At 42.8% G+C, this 22,579-nt stretch overlaps 1 protein-coding gene and 3 non-coding genes across 4 annotated transcripts in view; 3 read left to right on the top strand and 1 right to left on the bottom strand.

The window, feature by feature from the left end:
• The window catches only part of LOC132383852 (uncharacterized), a 110,836-nt gene that overhangs the window by 72,397 nt on the left and 15,860 nt on the right, over positions 1-22,579 (top strand). The window lies entirely within an intron of this gene.
• trnam-cau (transfer RNA methionine (anticodon CAU)) lies at positions 3,107-3,178 on the top strand. The gene has a single exon. It is a non-coding gene; the product is annotated as a tRNA-Met (tRNA).
• trnan-guu (transfer RNA asparagine (anticodon GUU)) lies at positions 3,278-3,351 on the top strand. Its single transcript has one exon. It is a non-coding gene; the product is annotated as a tRNA-Asn (tRNA).
• Positions 4,995-5,066, bottom strand: trnag-ccc (transfer RNA glycine (anticodon CCC)). Its single transcript has one exon. It is a non-coding gene; the product is annotated as a tRNA-Gly (tRNA).

The raw sequence follows: 22,579 nt of genomic DNA, 5'->3' as shown, positions 1-22,579 counted from the left end.
TCTGGGACAGAAGGACTTCATGGCAGAGATATGAAAGAGTAGCTGAACGGTTGGTGGAAGCGTTAGTTGCTCCTTTTCAAGAATCACTAGATACAGAAGTGTTTCCGGACATTGGAAAATTGCAAATATCTTCACACATTTTTGAGGAACAGAAGTGGGTAACAGTCAAATGGCCTGATTTCAGTGTTTACCATGACGTCAGACACCATTATTAAGCATTATATAACGAACAAGGTATTTTCTAAGTAACTGATTTACTAAATAGGGAGAAAATTCAAACATTAGAGGTACAAATGGAGCTGGGTGTCCTTGTACAGGATTCCCCAAATACTGGCTTGCAGCTGAGTTGGGAGGAAGGTGGCAAATACAATGTTAGCTTTCACTTTGAGACGACACAGGTATAGTTTAATCCCATGTTAGAAAGGTAGAGACTGGTCACGGTCAAGTGATGGGTGGATTTATTCCAGAGGAAACAAGAAGACATGGTGCAGGGTTTAGCAGTAAATTTGAGTACAGTTCACAAAATAGGCAAATCAAAAACATTTGCACACATTAGTCCCTGTACAGTTTGAGAGTGCAGGTTTAATTCTTACCTGTCAGTCTCTGGTACAGTGTGAGGGTGGGGTTCCTCCTGTACCAGTCAGTTTCTGATACATTGTGAGAGTGTGGGTTTCATTCGGTACCAGTCAGTCTCTGGTATAATGTCAATTTAATGTTTGGGAACTCATTCCAAGACCAGACAAACAGCTCATATCAAGAGTCTGCCTCTGGGAGGGAAAAAAAATTCTTTACTCAAAAAGCGTCTTTAACTTACATTTTCTGTGACTTGTTTCGGTATGTGCTAATAGCTTTTAATCAATTAATCAATTCGAATTTTATTTTTGCAATATAAGAACATTTCTCAGAATATATACTTAAACAAAGATTTGGGAAGCTGCTACGAGGAAGCAGATTCACTGTTTTGGTTAGTGAGATAGAAGACACGGATCAACACACACAGAATGCTGGAGGAACTCAGCAGGCCAGGCAGCATCTATGGAAAAGTGAACTGTCGATTTTTCGGGCCAGGACTCTTCAGCAGGACTGGAGAAAAAAAAATATGAGTAGTAGAATTAAAAGGTGGAGGGAGGAAAGGGAGCAGCAAAGTGATAGGTGAATCTGGGAGGGGCTGGGGTGCAGCAAGCAATTGTTTGGCGAAAGAGATACAGGACTGGAAAAGAGGGAGTCTGAAAGGAGAGTGCAATAGGCCATGGAAGAAACCAAACGGAAGAGGAGCACCAGATGGAGGCGGTGGGCAGGCAAGGAGATAAGGTGAGAGAAGGAAAAGGAAATTCTGAAGGGGAGGGGGCATTACCGGAAGTTCGAGAAATCAAGGCAGGATCGGATTGAATAGCGGGCAGTCCGGAGAAGCTGGATATCCCCTCCGACTTGTGTTTTCTATCTTTCAATGTTCGCTCTTTGTGCTCGGTGACTCAGAAAGAAGATTTCAGGTACGTTTGACAACCCGGATATATTTCAATGAGAAATCGTATGCTTGCATGTAACGAAATCCAGGTTGGTGCCTGTGAATTGAAAAATCGGCGGGAAATCACAGATTGCGAAATTCAGAGCAACATTCACAAAATGCTGGAGTAACTCAACTGGCCACGGGATTAACAACTGCCAGTCTGTATTTACACCGTCCGACGTAGGATAGTTGAAACCCGACCTTTACTGTGTCAGTCACACAGCTTTGGTGCAGGAATGGAACCCCGCTCCCCCCGTGTGGCAGGGAGGGGCGAAGCATCAGCGATACTCCACATCTCCGCATCCGTCACTAACTGTTCCGGCTGTGATGGTCTGAACATGACACCAACAGTTAATCCCGGAGGAGGAATTGTTGCATTTGATGTCAGCGTTTGCAGTACATTAATGGCGCGAGTTCCGCTTCACTAGTTGATCTGCAGTTTCAACACTGAAGGAACTCGGGCAGACATCCAATCATCAGGACAGGATAAGGAAGTGTAACCCCATGGGTCACCTCGGGCTCGCTCACACTCGTTCTCGTCTAGGGGGAGCAGCCTTCGGCCCCGCCAAACTGGGTAATCAGCTGGTGTGGGTGCTGTGTGATGTCCCCGCCTCGCCCCAAAACAGACAGTACACCATATGCGATTAAATGAGTACAATTTATAAAGATTACTATAACTAAGTGATTAATAACGATACAGTATATATGAAGAGACAAAAAATAAAGAAAAGGCGCCAAACTTATCAAAGTCCAATCCACTTCGTGCACAACCGTTGGAGCTCAATTTCTGAAGTCTTTTGGCCATCATTCGATCCCCTCCGAACTCCTCGACTCGCAGCTCAGGACCCTCCGAAGTGGTCAACCAAGCACTTCTAGCTTCATCCCCCCTCCTCGGAGTATCTCCGGGCCTCGGACCCCCGCTTCGATTCCGTTCTCGCCCAGTTTACAGCATTGCGTCCTCTCTCTCGACCCCCTCGCGCCGATCTGCCCAAAAGCCCGTCAACAAAAGCTTACAGACTCAGAAGAAAGAACATTAATCGCCATTTGGTTTACAAAGGAATACAATTCTCGTTATCAGTAAATTAGCATTCCTGCTCGTTAACAAAACAAAGAAGCCCTTTTGATTACATGCACAGTAACAAAGAAAAAGGAAGAAACCCCCTTTACAGAAGTTAATGGCACCTGGGGTGAAAAAATCGTTATTTATTTTAAAAAAAAGCCGACCAGAGGGATGTATTGTCCGTCTGAATATTTAAATGATGTAAAATGCATTTCAGTGGCGAAATATCGGGAACGAGGTGCAAGACAGATAGAGCATAAACGGCAGATAGATAATAACTGGGTGAGTCAGAGAAATAGGGAAGGTGGAGAGAACGAGAAAGAGTAGAAACAAGGAATCATCAAAAGAAACTGAAGAACGTGAGTATGAAACGGGAAAAAGACGGAATGGACCCAGACATATACAGACACAGACATGTACAGACACAGGCACAGACCCAGACCTTGCATGTACAGATTCAAACAGAGACATAAACGAATGCATACATACACATGAAAAAGCGCAGCATTCAGAGTTCAACAACTGATTACACTTTCAGTAGCAGAGTGGCGCAGCGGAAGCGTGCTGGGCCCATAACCCAGAGGTCGATGGATCGAAACCATCCTCTGCTATATTCTCTGTTGGCGGCAGCTGGTATTCAACTTTGTTTTTTTAAAACACTATGCATTTCAATTGGAATTTATCATTTATTCGTACTCTTTTAAATAGTCGTCTCTGTGGCGCAATCGGTCAGCGCGTTCGGCTGTTAACCGAAAGGTTGGTGGTTCGAGCCCACCCAGGGACGTTAGTGATCCGCTGGTTTATTTTCTGTGGAATAAAGTACACAGTCGGTTTTTCAGGCCGAAACACTTCTTCAGGATCACGAAGCAGCCTGTGTGCTGAGTTCCTCCAGCATTTTGTGTATGTTGCTTGGATTTCCAGCATCTGCACATATTCCCGTCTGTGATTCAACTGTTACTGCGAAGTCACTTTCGTGGAATTGAATTCAATGGACTTTATTAATTACGTCCTTCACATACGTGAAGAGTAAACATTTTACGTTACGTCTCCGTCTAAATGTGCAATGTACAACATAGCAATATGTAATAAATATTATGTACAACAGGACCGTCAATATAACATAGAAATATGATTGTATCAGCGTGAATTAGTCGGTCTGATGGCCTGGTGGAAGAAGCTGTCCCGGAGCCTTTTGGTACTGGCTTTTATGCTGCTGTACTTTCCCGGATGGTAGCAGCAGGAACAGTTTGAGATTGGGGTGACGCGGGTCCCCAACGATCCTTCAGGCCCCATTTCACACCTGTCTCTGTAAACGTCCTGAATACTGTGAAGAACATATCAACAGACACGCTAGGCTGCCCGCACCGCTCCTTGCAGATTCCTACGATTGAGGGAATTACAGTTCCCATCCCGGGTAGTGATGCATCCATACAGGATGGTACCCTGTAGAAAGTCTTTACGATTTGGGGATCCGTGTTAAATATCTTCAACCGTCTGAGGTGAAAGAGACGCTGTTGTGCCCTTTTCACCACGCAGCCGGTATGTACAGACCTCGTGAGATTCTCGCTGATGGGTATGCCGAGGAAATGAAAGCCGTTCACCCTCTCAACACAGATCCATTGAAGTCAATAGGGGATGCCTACTCTGAAGAAGTGTGAATCTTCTCATCGATGAGAGTTCAGTGAAACCCTTTCTCACTGCTCCCCCTCTGTGATCTCAGCTCTTTTTTTCTGCTGCGTTTCATTACCAGCTGGGTACCTCTGCGCTGTCCGGAGGCCGGCGCTCCCGACTGCTGCCGCAACGGGCTCAGTGGGATTTGAATCTGTTCTACGTGTTTCGGTCACATATACCGAAATACAGTTAAACGCTTCTCATCCTCACTGTTCATAGAGATCAAATCATTACACAGTGTATTGGGAGAGAACAAGGTGAAGCAATAACCAAATGCAGAATAAAGTGTAACAGCGACAGGGAAAGCACGGTGTAGGTAAATAATAAGGTGCAGCTTCATACCGAGGTGGATTGTGAGGTCAAACGTCCGTCCTATCTAACGGGAAACCATTCAATAGACACAGCAGTGGGACTGAAACTATCCCTGAGACTGTGAATTGTGCTTTCAGGCTGTTGTACCTTCTGCCAGATGAACGAGGGGAACGAGAGAATATCCGGGTCGCGTTGTGTCTTTGATCAGGATTCTGCATGTTCGATTTGACCAGAAAGTGTGCGTTTCCTCGAGCCGATTCCTTGGAACTAACGGACTTCCCGGGTCTAATGTTATGTTTTTCATTCAGTTTGGGGTCCTGGCTCATCCAACATGAGGGATCACCACCATCGTACATGAGGGATCCATCTGATCCATTGGAGTGAATTTCATTCACAGCAAATTGCCCGTGAATTCTGCGTTCATAGTTCTAAAAGTGTACGACCTGCGATGGCCGGGAATCGAACCCGGGTCAACTGCTTGGGAAGCAGCTATGCTCACCACTATACCACCATCGCACCACGATACAAACGAGAATGTTCTCTTGTGCTATAAGATTCTGTCACTCGAATATCATTTTCTGAGCTGTTTTCTGAAGGATCATTCCTCTCTCCGTTGCAGTTCCTATTCTGATCACTGGATATCGCGACATTCCGACAGACCGGAGAAACACAGCACCTGGGATCCGAGTAAATGGAGAATCGACCCGAGAGATTCGAAGGGCTGCAAATGGTTTTCTGCTTCACGTTTCAGGAAGGGGGAAACAACTGCTGATTATAAATGTCCGTTCAAACAACACGCAGTTGGATGCTAATGGGAACTCTTCCTTTGGCCAGTCCTTGAACTCAGTAAATGACTGAATCACTGAAGAATGCTGAGACTCCTCCAGTCACACAGTGAGGAGGGGATGAGTAAAACGCGCCAGCTCTACACTCAACGAACAAACATCAGAGTGACTTTATGAACTCTCCTGAACCCTGACATCCGTATGAGATTCCACACTCTTGTTTATACCTCGTTAGTTCAATCCCCGCCTGTCACGCAGGAGACCGGGGTGAAATTTACCGATGGGGAGAAAATTTTCCTGCTTCACATGAAACCGGTATGAGAAGATGGGACAATCTAGTGTGCAAATAGCCCGGAACTGGAGAGTTTCCCGAGAACAAGAACGTTCTGCTCAACGTTTATTTTTCAGTCATCCCTCATCGTGACTGGATCTCAACGCTGTTCGGCGTTACACTCGGTGACCGAATCCTTCACTCCGAAACATTAAACAGGGGCTGTTGCTGTGAGATATGAACTCCCGCACTTTCCCAGCACTCCTGCCGACGCTCTCAGTTTGTCTGGGTGACTGTGTGGAGAAGACAGAGAAAGGAACAGCTGAAACACTTTGGAGAGAACGATACCATGCGGACGTGTTTACCGCCGGGTTTAAAGCCACGCAGCCCCTCCTGCAACACAGGACCCTCGGAACAGACGCTTACAAAGTGCACTGGAGGAATGTACGCTTAAATTTTGTGACGATTTTACAACACGGGTTGCGGGGCTCCGCCCCTAGACCTGATTCATAGGAGAACACATGAAGAGGGTTCGAGTTGATGTCTGAGGGCGGTTGATGATGCTGGTTGTGAATGCGTGGGAATGTTGGGAAATAATGTATGTTCAGGTGGGGGGGGGGGGGCGAGTGTCTAGAAAAGGAACCGGAACTGAAGAGTCTGGTGAGTGCGGGTGAAGGTTGGAATGAAGTTGAATCTAGATCTGGAAAACGGAAGAAAGTTGCATAATCTGGGAATGATTTCAACTGATCGAGAGGAAGGGCTGGATATTTTGAAAAAAAAAGAAATTCAACTTCAAGGTACAGTATTGTTTAAATTTGACCCGGAACAACCTTCTTTTATCAATCCCATTAAATTAACTGTTGCAACACGCAAAATGCTGTAGGCACTCAAAAGACCAGGCAGCATCTATGGAAAAGAGTTCAGTCGACAATTCATGCCGAGACCATTCATCAGCCCCGATTTCCTCCAGCAATTTAACCAGAGAGTTGAAATTTGCTTTAGGGAATATAGATTGTGTTCAACATTAAGAAGAGTTTAATAGCAATTACTTCTCATTTGATTACGAAAATACGTCTAGATACATCTGATAAAACTAAGAAATACTGGGATGGCGAGTCTGTCGGGACCCTGGGGACTTGTGGAAACTGTAGTGATTTCTTTTCAACTTACAGAACTTATCTTTAACATCTTGGACTGTTTTTACTGTGCCCATTGTCTGTTCTTTTTATCAATTATGCTATTGTTTGCACTGTTGTAACTATATGTTGTAATTATGTGATTTTGTGCAGGTCTCGTAGCTTTAGTTTTTGGTCTTATTTTTGTCTGGTGGATTTTGGAGATCCTTTCCGGGGAACGTGCTAAACGGTAGCGCGATATTAATACGCAACAGCCTCTCCGGACTCTGGATTGGGGATTGCCAAACGTTACGTGGATTTTCTGGTGTAGTCTGTTTTGTCATATGTTTTTGTGTTATCATTCTGGGGGAATGTTGTCTCATTTTTTAACTGCATTGCATTTGTGGTTTCTAAATGACAATAAACTGAATCTGAATCTGAATCTGAATCTGAAAAAGAATTTCAGATAGCTTCATCTACAGAGAAATGGGAGAAAATTCTTAAACTATTTAATACTTCTTCAATGTGTGCCAGAGAAACTTTGATACAATTGATGGTGCTTCATAGAGCTCATATGTCCAAAGATAAGTTAGCTCGTTTTTACCCTCATATAAATCCTCTTTGTGGTAGATGTAATTCTGAAGTAGCTTCCTTGAAACATACGTTCTGGTCTTGTCCTCTTCCAGGAAAATATTGGAACGATATTTTTGGGATTATTTCAGTAGTTCTGCTCTTTGATTTACAACCTCATCCTATTACGGCAATTTTTGGACTACCAGTGATAGATTCCAGTCACTTATTTTCATCAGCTTGTCGTTTAATTGCATTTGTGACATTAATAGCCAGAAGATCCAATTTACTTAAATGGAAAGCTTTCAGTCCTCCTACCACTCCTCAATGTTTTTCCCACACGATAAGATGTCTCAATTTGGGATAATAATAGCAGTGGTACTATGGATCCTTCGGTTGAATTTGAAGAAACTTGGAGGCCGTTTATTCCATATTTTCATATCATGCAATTCGACTCTTTCTGCATCCTCTTTTTAGATTTTTTGTTCATGTATATAGGAGCAGAGTTAACAAAAATTAAAATTTTAACCAATGAAACATGGCAGCCCATTCTTTGTTTGTTCTTTTTAAAGTTTAGTTTTTCTTCGTCTGGGTTTTTTCTTCCCTTTTTATAAATATATTTTTTTCATGGTTATTTACTGAGAGATTGGGAGGCTAAACACTATTTGCTATTTTAAGGATGTGTTTTTGCATGTCAACCTTTTTTAATGTAATCCTGATCTCTATGTACCAATATCAATATCGATAACCTTATTAATTTGAAATGTAATAAAAGGATTGAAAAAGAAAGGAAGAGGAGGTGATGTGCTAATCGTGACTCAAGATAAGAACGTGTGAGAAGGCGTTATATTTGAGTGCTTTATTTGGGTAAAAGTAAGATAGAATCTATGTTGCCTCATGAAAATAGAGATATTAGGGGTGTTACAACCGGTGTTCTGGTGGAGATTTCGATAGAGGAGATGAAATCATTAAATCTCATTTACTGGGAGGCAAGGTAGAGAAGGTAAAGAGATTGCAAGTTGATAGAAATGGATAAAGGATGGAGAGTTTAACTGCATTGATATATTGGTTGTAATGGACAAGCTTATATTCCACCTCTGCTTCGATGTTACCAATGTCAGAGCTTTAGGCATATTGTGGCAGTATATCATGGGAAACTAAGTTGTAGAGAGTGTAGTGGGAACATAAGTATGAAGAAAGTGAAGCTGGAAAGTTTAATTATTGCAATTGCGAGGAGAACATAGTGCAGTTTATGTGAGGTGCTTAAGAAGGCAGCTGGTTGATAAGGTTATAGTAAAGTGTGTCTTATGCAGATGCCTTTCGAAAAATTAAACCAAATGTTGATCAAGTATTACCAGTTGGAAAACAGAATGTGAAATCAGTGACTACATGTCGCATTACTAAAGTTCCATTACTAAACATATTTTACTTGTTGATACACTGAAGCATGTGATGTTTATAAAGCCTGTGGTGATTTGTACTGCCCAGTTACCGTTCAGAGAAAATTAAAGTTATTGTGAAAGCTGCTGAAAAGCGTCTATTCATAACTGGCGTCATGTGGGAAACTGTAAATGATGCTTTAATAGGTGGTGTATCTCTACTTCAGTCTCCTTCTGCGGATAAATAATGGGATTAAGAATATTGCAGTGGAATGCGTGAAGTCTGATTGTCAAGACATTAAGACATATATTTCGGATTGATCAATTTCAACCAATATCATATCTATTCAGGAAACCTGACTATTACCACGTTTATGTTTCCCTTTGCAGGATTATGTTGTAATTAGATGTGTTAGGTTAATCGGTAGAGGGGGTGGTGTTGCAAGTTTAATAAGGAAAGGGATCGGACATAGAGTTCTGGATGTAAATAAAGTGTGAGGCACTTGTAGTAGATGTATTTGATTCAACAGTTAGGGTTTTTAAATTGGTAAATCTCTTGTGGGAAGCTTTTCTTTGATTTGTTTGAAGGTATATGTAGAGACAGAGGGTGAAACGTCTCAAGCTATCCATTCGAAGTCGGTTGCTGTGGCTTTACTGTGTTCACTTTCCAGAAGTGGCTGCGTGACCCGGGCTTCACTAGAAGAGAGATCAAGTCAACCAGCAGGGCTGTCACTGAGGCAGCAGAGAAAGGATCATCATGGGAGTGGACCAAGTACGTCCGGAGTGGCAGATAATCGGACAGTGTATCCATCTTTTGCAAACCTTCCAGTAGTTGCATAGACACCTGAAGAGTAGACGATCTGTTGGATCGAAGCGACCAACAATTCTGATAGAGACAGCTGCCAAGTTTTTAAGCCTACCAGCTGGAGGTGGTGCTTTAGCACTGCCACCTCGAGGGAACCTTGATCATAAGCGGGCCGAAACTCCTGAGGACAGGTGGCAGATCAACTGATGATCCCAATGGTGACAGCACAGGTCCCTTAACATTTTAGTCCAAGTGTATATTCAATTCAGTTCTAGCTCCAGCTCACTAAGGATGGTATGGTGTGGGGATTTTTGTGCACATAGTTCACTGTGGGGCCATTCATGGAATGGTTTGTTGGTAGAGGAATTTTTAGTTATTTCTACTCTTTGTGCCTTAATGATAGGAGGGCTATGAGATTTAATGTTTATAATAGGCTGAAAACTGCTGTAGATTTAACTCCAGTTTCAAGCATTCTGGCTGGAGTGAGTGATGTCATAGGTGATGAAACATTGGGGAGTGATCATTATCCTATATTTTTAAGCTTGTGTTTGGAGTTATATAGGGGACCAGAATCTGCTTTTGCGAGTTGGAATATTGGTAAAGCAAATTGGGAGAGTTTTTATGTTATGAATGTCGGTCAGGGCTGAACATCGAAGATTATATGGATTTCTGCAATGAATGGTTTATGTCATATTATTCATCAAACTGCTGTGTAAGTGTCTCCTGTTAAAATGGCATCGGTAGGATGAATACAGTACCATGGAGGATGGAGGAGTGTGCAGAGGCAATTAGGGAGAGACATAAGGTGGTTGCGAGAGTTGGGAATTATCACTCTCCAAGTGATCTTATTAAGTATGAAAGGCCACAGGCTGTGGTGAGGAAATTGTTGAAGGTTCTGAAAGAGGTTTACTGGAGGTCATCTTGTGATAGTGTTGACACGACATTAAACTTAGAGATGTTTGGGGAACGATTAAGAAAATTGGGGGGGGGGTGTTATTAACTCATAGAATTAACATTCCAGTATTGATCTAGAGAAGGCTGAGCACTGGCTTAGTAATTTTCTGCAATTCATAATCAATATAATTTAATTTTAAGAGCCTAAATGATGTAAGGATGAGGTTTTAAGTGAATACGCTGATGTATTGGAAGCCATCTTTAGCAGTGATAGTGATGTATAGTTTTTTTTTTGTGCGAATTTAAGAAAGGTTTTGATAGTACTGGTCAGACGGCTCCAGGAAAGGGTGATATATGTTATTGCATGTTTCAACAGATGGCTTACAACTCTTGAGATAATATTACCATTTTTGGATCATATTTGGAGCTTAGGCTATCTTGGTTCCTCAGAGAAAATGGTCCAAAACCTGGAAAGGCCGATAGGATCCTTCTAGTTATAGCCCAATATCATTAGGGTAAACTTATGGAACGTTTGCTAATAGAACGATTGAATTTTATTTTGGGAGAGAGAGGTCATATAGCATTTTATCAGTGCGGATTTTAAAAGAGCTGAATGACATTATGTTTGGAAGATGATATTAGGAAAGCACAGGTAAATAAGGATGTTGCAAAATGCAGTATTTTGATATTGAAAAATCGTATGATATGTTATGAGAGTATTAAATTATGGAAATTTGGAGTGAGAAGAAGGATGTACATTTTTTCCAAAGTTTTTTTATGTATGTTCCAGGCAGGTAAGGGTGGTTAAGGTACATTTGGGCTTCTATGTGCTGGAGAATGAGATTGTAGTCCTTATTGTTTACTATTATGACGACTGATACTTTCTCTGAGATAGGTACTGGTGGGAGGGGGGATATCAATTTTTGCAGATGAATGGATCTTAATGGATTAGAGGTAGAAAATTCAGTTTAATTGTAAATGGAATGTGATTCGTGATTAATAATGTTGAACAGCGGGTGAATAGATGCAGGTTTAAGCTTTCAGTAGCTAAAATACATTATGTGTTTTACAAAGGATCAATACATCTCTTTATTTATCCATATCATCCTCAATATTAATTGATTTGAAATTTTCTGGTCAAACTCTTGAATGAGTGTCAGTGGTACGATTTTGTGGCATGTGGCTGGTTAATGAGCCGACATGGAAGCAAGATGTAAAATACCGATCCCTGTAAAATAATTGCTAAATGTAAAGGAGCACTGTATATCCTTGGGTGTCTGTGTACGTATTCTTGGGGCACTACTGGCCCATCACCGGCCCATCACCGTGACTCTGGGGGGAAGCGATGCTACAAGAAATCCACCGAGCTGCTCATCCACAAACTTCCCTTCCAGCATCCGGTGCAGAAGATCATGCAAGACTTCAAAACCGATCCACGCTTCCAGATCAAAGCCATCAAAGGCCTGTAGTAGGCGAGCGAGGCTTATCTGTTGAGGCTCTTTGCACCATCCACACCAAGCCAGTCTCCCCTGTGCCCAAAGACATTCAGATAACCCACTGCATCTGCCAGAAGCTAGCCTAAGCCTGGCCTCAGCACCAAACACAACAAAAGGCTCATTTAAGAGCCACTGATATGGCAGATGAAAATGTTGTCTCTTCCTGCTCATTACACTATTGCAGAGATGACACATATTATCCCCCTGACCTCTCCCTGTCGGGGCTTTGGGATTGTTTAATGGGGAATCCCAGCTCTCACACAAACTGACCTACTTGTTTTGGTCTCAGTCTATTTCACCACCACATCGATGTCACCCTTTAGCCTAAGACCACCCTCCACACAGCAATAACTCCACCCATCTCACACTCAGTGTGAACTTACTGCTCACGGTCCCTACAACCACTCCCAAATCACTCAGCCATATCACAAACAGCAAAGGTCCCAGTACAGATCGAAGTGAAACAGCACGTCACCAGCATCTGATCACAAAACCGCACTCTGCCATCACTCTGTTTCCTATTGCAAAGACAGTTCTGGATCCAATTTCCTAAATAGCCAGACTGAGGACCAAATGAACCGTATCAATAAACTTCGATGTGACGGCAGACCTGGGTGAGGATGGTCAGGAAAAATAAACTAGACTGCGTCTGTAGAGAAACCAAATTGAGTAACTCCTTCATTCCAAGTAGGGGAAAAATAAGCAAATAGAAAAGAATTAAAATAAATGCTGCAGATTCTGTAGTCTGAAGCAAAAGGAGAAAACAGGAAACTCCAGACCTGTCAGATCACCACCTGTACCAGGAAAGTATTTGGAAGCAGGAAATTATTGCAAACATACAAAACTTCAAACCATCAGGCAAACTCAACAGGGTTTGGTGAAAGTGATTGCACGTTTTAACAAGTACAATCGAGTGGTTGGAGCAGTAACACCAACTGTGGATAAAGGGACCCAGGGACACACTGATCTGAGATGTCCAGGACACGTTTGATAAGCCGCTCCATCACAGGGGGCTGGGGAAAATGAGTGCAGACTGTATTAAACTTGCTGATGACAAACAGAGATGGGAAATGATTTGTGAAGAGCAGTGAGGAGTATTACAAAGATTGATGTGATTGGACCGAGGTCTGGCAGCTGGGGTATTGTGTGGGAGGGAGGGTGTGAACTTGTACAGTGTGACAGGAAAAATAACTAATACAGAACATTCTCTAATTGTTCAAAGGCAACAGGGTCTGGTGGTGCAGAGGGAACTTGGAGACCTGGTGCATCATTCACAAAAGTCCATTCGCAGTCTCAGACGGAATTCGGAATGTGGACAGAATGTATCTGATGAAGGGGCTTCGGCCTGAAACGTTAACTCTGTTTCTCTGTCCACGGGCACTGCCTGACAGGCTGTGTGTTTCCAGCTGTCTCTGTGTTTTACTGGAATGTCAGAATTCCCATCTTTGAGTCAATCATTGTTCCAGATTAACATTATTAAGTTTTAGGAGATTTCAGCAGAAATTTAGAGAGTTTGTCAGGTATCCAGAGTATTAGGTGTAAACTTTACAGACTGATCAGTACCAACACTGTGCGTCTGAAGGTTTATCCAAGCGCTGTGTTTCTGTACTGTTGCGGATAAACCATTCGAAGTTGGTGGTTGAGGGAGAGTGAACGTGGAGCTGGACGACGAGAGGCCGCTTTCAGCTCTGTCTGTCTCCTCCCCTCCTCGCCTCTCTCTGCGCGATTTTCGGGAAGGTCGGGACACTGTGTATAAAAGGCGACAGCAGCAGTTGGTCTCTGGAGACAGACTGTCTGGTGATATCTTTCTATAAACCTACTGACTCTCACAGCTATCTTGACTACCGCTCTTCCCACCCTGTCTTCTGTACAAATGTCATCCTTTTATTCGTCGCCACCACATCTGTTCCCAGGATGAGGCTTTCCTTGCCAGAATAACAGCGATGACTTCTTTCTGCAAAGAACAAGGTTTCCCTTCCTCTCTCATTGCTGCTGCTTTCACCCTCAGCTATTCCCCCATTTTCCAGACATTTGCCCTTGCCCCATCTTCTCATTGCCATAACAGGTTTACAGTTCCCCTTGTCCTTACGTACCACCTCACGAGTGTTCGTATTCAGCACAACATCCTACATGAAGTCCACCATCTTCAAAGGGATTCCAGCACTAAACATATCCTTCCACCCACCCCACTCTCCTCTTTCAGCCGGGATCAGTCACTCTATAGATCCCTGGGTCATTCTTGTGAACTGCTCTGGACCATCTCCGATGCAAACGCATCTTTCCTTGGATAAAGAGTCCAGCATTGCTCACAGTACTCCTTGCGGATGGACAAACGTCAGCATGGACAAATGGGCCCCCATTTTTCAGATGTTTGTGGAAAAAATAACTTATTTTCATTCTTATGTTTTGCTGATTTTCATGTAATCTTCTTCTCAGATGTTAACAACATCTGTTCCACAATCACCATCAGCACTGGTGCACCACAAGGCTGTGAGCTTTGTCCACTACTCTACTCACTTTATACCAGCGATTGTGTGGCTAAATACAACTCCAATACCATATTTACGTTTGCCGATGACATCACTGTTGTAGGGTGTATCAAAGGTTCTGACACATTTGCCCTCAGGAGGGAGATGGACAATCTGGTTGAATGATGCCACAATGACAACCTCTCACTCAATATCAGCAAAACCGAGGAGCTGATCACTGACGACAGGTGGAGGAAACCGGAGATACAGGAGACAGTCATCATCAGGGACTGGAGGTGGAGAGAGTCAGTAACATTAAATTTCTCAGCATTATCATTTCAGAGGATCTGTCCTGGGACTAGCAGTAAGTGACATTATGAAGAAGGCAGCGACTCTACCTGCGTATAGTCAGCATGACACCTAAAACTTTGACATATATAGATGCACAGTGGAGAGAAACCTGATTGGATTTATCATGGCCTGATATGGAAACACAATGATTAGGAATGGAAAGGAAAGGTCTACAAGAACTTTGTGGAGATGTCAGGGGCGAGGTTTTACACAGAGCATGGTGAGTGCGTGGAATGGGCTGCTGGCAAAGGTGGTGGAGGCGGATACCATAGAGTCTTTTAAGGGACTCCTGGATAGGTATGCGAGGCTTAGAAAAATAGAGGGCTATGGATAACAACAGTTAATTTTTAAAACAAATTTTCTAAAATAAAGTACAGGTTTGGCACAGCATCGTGGGCCAAAGGGCCTGTATTGTGCTGTAGCGTTTCAATGTTTCGAACTAGTGGATGCATCCCAGTTCATCACAGGCAAAGCCCTCCCCATCTTTCAGTACACTTACAAGATGCACTTCTACAAGTAAACTGCATCCATCATCAACAACATACTTCATCCACCTCATGCTCTCTTCTCACAGCTGCCATCGGGAAGGATGCACAGGAGCCTTAGGTCCCACACCGCCAGATTCATGAAGAGTTTTTACCCTCCAGCAGTCATGGTCTTGAAATGACACAGGTTCCTTCACTGAACTGATTCCACAATTTGCAGACTCACTTTCAAGTTTTCTACAACTGAATGTCAGAGTAAAATTTATTTTTTATTTGCATGATCTGTCTTTTGCACATTAGTTGTCTGTCAGTCTTTGCTGTTTATAGTTTTCATAAGTTCCGTTGTATTCATTTTCCTGTAAGTAGCTGAAAAAAGTGAATCTGAAAGTAGTACCCTTTTGTGCCAGAGGTCCCAACACACTACACCTCTACTGAACTACAATAAGGAATGCCTATTGTTTGCTCCCAACATCGCATTTTGCTAAGTCAGATAATTTGACTGTACTTGTCCTACCTGCATACAGACAGATCTTACAGAGCAAGATTCCAGAGAGTAAGCTTGTATGAGTGGCATAATAACAACAACCTCTCACTCAGTGTCAGTAAGACCAAGGGACAGATTGCAGACTTCAGGGGAGGGAAACCAGACATCCATGAGCCAGTAATCATTGGACAATGAGAAGTGAAGAGAGTCAATAACTTTAACTTGAAGGGTGTCTCTGTCAGAGGATCTGTCCTGAACCCACCATATAAATATTATTGTGAAGAAAGCACGACTGCACCTTTACTTTCTCAGGGCTCTCAGAGATCCAGCATGTCATCGAAAACTTTGCCAAACTTCTATAAATGTGTGGTGGAAAGTGTGCTTACTGGCTGCAGCATGTTCTGGTATAGGATCATCAATGCCTTTGAGTGGAAAATCGTACAAAAGTTAGTGGATTCAGCTCAGGTACATCACGGGTTAAACATTCATAACAACTGAGCACATCTACATGAAACATAGTCGTAGAAAAGCAACATCCATCATCAAAGATCCTCACCATCCAGACAATGCTCTTTTCTCACTGCTACCATCAAGTAGAAGTTACAGGTACCTCACGACTTGCACCACCAGGTTCAAGGACAGTTACCACCCCTCAAACATCAGGGACCTGAAGAAAAGGGGACAGCGGCATTCATGCAAGGACTCATTTAGGGGCTCTGTTATATTGTTATTTCATGCTCATTACTTATTGCTATTTATTGTTCTGCATTTGCACTGTTTGTTTACAGTTTATAGTTCCTCATATTTACAGTTCACAGTTACTATTCTATAGATTCACAACGAATGCCTGCAGCAAATGAATTTCAGTGTTGAATGTGGTGAAGTGCATGCACTGTGAGAATACAATTTACTTTGAACTTTGAACTACATGGTGAAATATGCGCACTGTTATAACAACTGGGAAATGACCCTCGTCAGGTGTCAGATCTCTCAGTGGGAGAGCATTTTGGAAATAGCGATCATAATCCTATCTCCTTTACAATAGCATTGGAGAGAGATAGGATCAGACAAGTTCGAAAAGCATTTACTTGGAGTAAGTCGGAATTATGAGGCTATCAGGCAGGAAATTGGAAGCTTAAATTGGAAAGATATGTTCTCAAGGAAAAGTACTGATGAAATGTGGCAAATGTTCAGGGAATATTTGTGCGGAGTTCTGGATAGGTACGTTCCAATTAGACAGGGAATTTATGGTAGGGTACAGGAACCGTGGTGTACAAAGGCTGTAATAAATCTCGTCAAGAAGAAAAGAAAAGCTTACAAAAGTTTCAGAGAACAAGGCAATATTAGAGATCTAGAAGATTGTAAGGCTATCAGGAAGGAGCTTCGAAGGGAAATTAGGAGAGCCCCAACGGGCCATGAGAAGGCCTTGGTAGACAGGATTAAAGAAAGCCCCAAGGACTTCTACAAATATGTGAAGATCAAGAGGATAAGATATGAAAGTGTAGGACCTATCAAGTGTAACAGTGGGAAAGTGTGTATGGAACCAAAGGAAATAGTGGAGGTACTTTAATGAATAATTTACTTCAGTATTCACTCTGGAAAAATATCTTGGTGATTGTAGTGATGATGAGAAGCAGGCTGAAAAGCAAGGGCATGTAGATATTGAGAAAGAGAATGTGCTGGAGGTTTTGGAAATCATCAATTTGTTTAAGTCACCTGGACAAGATGAGATGTAACCCAGGGTACAGTAGGGGTCAACGGAGGAGATTGCTGAGCTGCTGGCAATGAGCTTCACAGCATCAATCTGGACGGGATAGATTCTGGCGGATTAGAGGGTTGCAGATGTTGTTCTTTTATTCAAGAAACGGAGTAGATATAGCCCAGGAATTTATAGACCAGTGAGTCTTATCTCAGAGTTTGTAATTTGATGGAGAAGATCTCAAGGGTCAGGACTTATGAACATTTGGAAAGGTATCATAACTAGGAGTCGTCGTAGTCAGTATGGCTTGGTCAAGGGCAGGTCGTGCTTATGGTCCTGATTGAATTTTTTGAGGATGTGATTAAACACATTGTTGAAGGAAGAGCAGTAGATATAGGGTACAAGGATTTCTATGGCTTCCACATCCTTCCTGTAGTGAGGAAACCAGAACTGAGCAAGGAATTTGATAAGGTACACCATGCAAGGCTTATTGAGAAAGTAAGGAGGCATGGGATTCAAGGGGACATTGCTTTATGGATCGAGAACTGGCTCCCCCACAGAAGGCAAAGAGTGGTTGTAGACGGGTCATATTTCGCATGTGGCTCAATGACCAGTGGTGTGCCTCAGGGATCTGTTCTGGGACTTTTACTCTTTGTGATTTTTATAAATGACCTGGATGAGGAAGTGGAGAGATGGGTTAATAAGCTTTCTGATGACACAAAGGTTGGAGTTGTTGTGAATAGTCTGGAGGGCTGTCAGAGGTTACAATGGAGCATTGATAGGATGCAAAACTGGTCTGAGAAGTGGCAGATGGAGCTCAACCCAGATAAGTGTGAAGTGGTTAATTTTGGTAGCTCAAATATGATGGTAGAATATAGTATTAATGTTAGGGATCTAGGCAGTGTGGAGGATCTGATGTATCTTGGGAACCGAGTCCATAGGACACTCAAAGCAGCCGGGTAGGTTGACTCTGTGGCTAAGAAGGCATACGGTGTATTGGCCTTCATCAACCATGGAATTGAATTAAGGAGCCGAGAGGTAATGCTGCAGCTGTACAGGAACCTGGTCAGACTCTATTTGGAGTACCGTGCTCAGTTCTGGTTTCCTCACGTACAGGAAGGATGTGGAAGCCATAGAAAGGGTGTCAGGGACTTTTCTCCTCGGAGCGATAGAGGATGAGCGGTAACCTAATAGAGGTGTATAAGATGATGAGAGGCCTTGATTGTGTGGATATTCAGAGGTGTTTTCCCAGGGCTAAATTGGTTGCCACGAGGACACAGGTTTAATATGCTGGGGAGTAGGTACAGAGGAGATGTCAGGGGTAAGTTTTTACTCAGAGTGTGGTAAGTGAGTGGAATGGGCTGCCAGCAACCATGGTGGAGACGTATACGATAGGGTATTTTAAGCAACTTTTGGATAAGTACATGAAGCTTAGTAAAATAGAGGGCTATGGGTAAGCCTAGTAATTTCTAAGGTAGGGACATGTTCGGCACAAATTTGTGGGCCAAAGTGCTTGTATTGTGCTGTAGGTTTTCTATGTTTCTATTAACTTACTTTAGATTAAAATTTTGGCTTTGACAATATTTTTCCGTAGCTTTCTTTTCTCAGCAAGGGGTCAGTGGTCTAGTTACAATGTTTTATGACGTTATGACGTAGGAAGAAAGAGTGAGGAGGTCCTGAAGAATGAGTATAGAGAGCTTGGCAGGAAGTCAAAAAGCAGGGCCACAAGGGTGGTAATCTTAGGATTCCTACCTGTGCCACGTGTCTGTAAGGGTAAGAATAGGATGCTCTGGAGGATGAACATGTTGCTGTGGAACTGGTGTAGTGGGCAGGGTTTCACATTGCAGGATCATTGGGACCTATACAAGAGAGACAGGTTACACCTAAACTACAGGGGGACCAATATCCTTGCAGGGTGGTTTGTTAGTGTTATGGGGGGGTTGGGTTAAACTAGATTTGCAGGGGGATGGAACCAGAATGCCAGAGTAGATAGTGGAGCAGGGGTAATCTTCTGAGGTGTGTCTATTTCAATGTGACGAGTATTGTCGAGAAGGCTGACGAGCTGAGGGTGTGAAATGACGTGGATCTATGACACTGTAGCCAATTGTGAAACTTGGCTACAGGAGGGGCAGGACTGGCAGCTTAAGGTTCCAGAGTTCCGATGTTTCAGATGTGATAGAGGCAGAGGGATGAAGGGAGTGGGGGTGGCATTGCTAGTCAGGGGAAATGTTACAGTGATGCTCAGGCAGGACAGATTGGAGGACTTTTCTACTGCGGTCATATGGATAGAGCTGAGAAACAGGAAATGTATGACCACATTAATGGGATTGTTTGGTTGTCCACCCAATAGCCAGTGAGAATTGGAGGAGCAAATTGCGGAGAGATAGCAAGCAACTGCAGGAAGCATAAAGTTGTGACAGTAGTGGATTTTAATTTTCCACATATTGATTGGGACACCCATACTGTTAAAGGTCTAGACAAGTTTTTGTTTGTAAAGTGTTTTCAGGAAAGTTTTCTAAATCAATATATAGAGGTACCAATTAGAGATGATGCAATATTAAATCTCCTATTTGGAAACGAGTTAGGACAGGTGACGGAAGTGTGTGTAGGGGAAACTTTGGTTCCAGTGATCATAACACCATTAGTTTCAACTTGATCATGGATAAAGATAGATCTGGTCCTTGGGTTGAGGTTCTCAACTGGAAAAAGCCAAATTTGAAGAAATGAGAAAGGATCTAAAAAGTATGGATTGGGACAGGTTGTTCTCTGGCAAGGGTGTGATTGGTAAGAGGGAGGCCTTCAATGGAGAAATTTTGAGAGTGCAGAGTTTGTATGTTCCTGTCAGGATTAAAGGCAAAGTGAATAAGGATACAGAACCTTCGTTCTCTAGGGATATTGGATCTCTAATAAAGAAGAAGAGAGACATGTATGACATGTACAGAAAACAGGGAGCAAATAAGGTATTTGAGGAGCATAAAAATTACAAAAGATACTTAAAGAAATCAGGAGGAAAAAAAGAAGACATGAGGTAGCTTTGGCAGTCACGGTGAAGGATAATCCAAAGAGCTTCTACAGGTTTATTAAGGGCAAGAGGATAATAAGAGATACAATTGGTCCTCTTGGAGATCAGTGTAGTCGGCTATGTATGGAATCAGAAGAAATGTGGGAGATTTTAAATGGGTATGTTGTGTCTGTATTTACTAAAGAAACTGGCATGGAGTCAATGGCAATTAGGCAAACAAGTAGTGAGGCCAAGGAACCTATACAGATTGAAGAGGAGGAAATCAGAGTAGATAAATCCCCTGAACCTGACAGGGTATACCCTCGGTCCTTGAAGGAGACTAGTGTTGAAATTGCAGGCGCCTGGCAGATATATTTAAAATATCGGTATCTACGGTGAGGTGCTGGAGGATTGGTGGATAGCTCATGTTGTTCCGTTGTTTAAAAAGTCTCTAAAAGAAATCTGGGAAATTATCGGCTGGTAAGTTTGATGTCAGTAGTAGGTAAATTATTGGAAGGAGTAGTAAGAGATATGATCTACAAGTAGTTAGATGGACAGGGACTTATTAGGGAGAGTCAACATGGCTTTGTGCATGGTAGGTCAAATTTAACAAATCTATTAGAGTTTTTTGAGGAGATTACAAGGAAAGTGGATGAAGGGAAGGAAGTGGATGTTGTCTACATGGACTTCATTAAGGTCTTTGACAAGGTCCACATAGGAGGTTAGTCAGGAAGATTCAGTCGCTAGGTATACATGGTGAGATAGTAAATTGGATTAGATATTGGCTCATTGGGAGAAGCCAGAGAGTGGTAGTGGAGGACTGTGACTAGTGGTGTGCCACAGGGATCAATACTGGGTCCATTGTTATTTGTCATCTATATCAATGATCTGGATGATAATGTGGTATATTGGATCTACAAATTTGTTGATGATACAAAGATTGGAGGTGTCGTGGATACTGAGGAAGGTATTCAAAGCTTGCAGAGGGATCTGGACCAGCTGGACAAATTGTCTGAAAAATGGCAGATGAAATTTAATAAAGACTAGTGTGAGGTATTGTGCTTTGGAAGGAAAAACTAAGGTAGAACATACAAGGGAAATGGTAGGGCACTGTGGAGTTCAGTAGAATAGAAGGATCTTGGAATACGGATACAAAATTCCCTAAAAGTGGCGTCACAGGTCGACAGGGTTGGAAAGAGAGCTTTCGGTACATTGGCCTTTATAAATCAAAGTGTTGAGTATGAGAGTTGGAATGTTATAGTGAGGTTGTATAAGGTAATGGAGAGGCCAAATTTGAAGTATTGTGTGCAGTTTTTGTCACCAAATTACAGGAAGGATATTAATAAGGTTGAAAGAGTGCAGAGAAGTGTTACAAGGATGTTGCTGGTACTTTATTCCCTGGAGCATAGAAGAATGAGGGGAGATTTGAGAGAGTTATATAAAATTATGATTGGTATAGATAGAGTGAATGCAAACAGGCTTTTTCCACATAGGTTAGGGGAGAGAAAAAAACAGAGGACATGGCTTAAGGTGAAGGGGGAAAAGTTTAAAGGGAACATTGGGGGTGGGGGCTTCTTCGCACAGAGAGTGGTGGGAGTGTGAAATGAGCTGCCAAATGAAGTGGTAAATGCGGGCTCACTTTTAACATTTAAGAAAAACCTGGACAGGTACATGGATGAGAGGTGTATGGAGGGATATGGCCCAGTTGCAGGGCAGTGGGACCCGGCAGAAAAATGGTTCAGCACAGCCAAGATGGGCCTAAAGGCCTCTTTCTGTGCTGTCATGTTCTATGTTTCAGTGGATAATTTTTACCCCAGATTATAAAAGATTATCCACACAAAAATATACAAAATACAAATATTAAATATTTATAAGACCGAGGAGTCATATTAAAATGTGAATATTACTGTCTATAACACTCAGTTCCTGTGGGTGGGGTCACCGTTCCCGGAAATTCCCCCCTGTACCCACTCTGTTGCAATGCTCGTAATTTCTCAGCGGCTCCACTGATTGACAGCTCACTCTGCACCGCCTCCTGGGCTGTTGAGACAGCGCGTTTGCCGTTCTGTAACGAGCTGACGTCACCGAGGTCCCACCTGCACAGACGTTGTTCCCTGGGGAACGGTCCGGGATGGTGGGCACGGGGTTGTTCTAAAGTGGAGTCGGTCTCTACTTTGGGTTTTGGCTCCACTGTGGGAATGGCCTCTCCTCTTCCTGCCCTCAGAA

Source organism: Hypanus sabinus, chromosome 31 (genome assembly GCF_030144855.1).
Source record: "Hypanus sabinus isolate sHypSab1 chromosome 31, sHypSab1.hap1, whole genome shotgun sequence".
NCBI classification, from domain to species: domain Eukaryota; kingdom Metazoa; phylum Chordata; class Chondrichthyes; order Myliobatiformes; family Dasyatidae; genus Hypanus; species Hypanus sabinus.
This window is presented reverse-complemented; position numbering and strand designations above follow the sequence as displayed.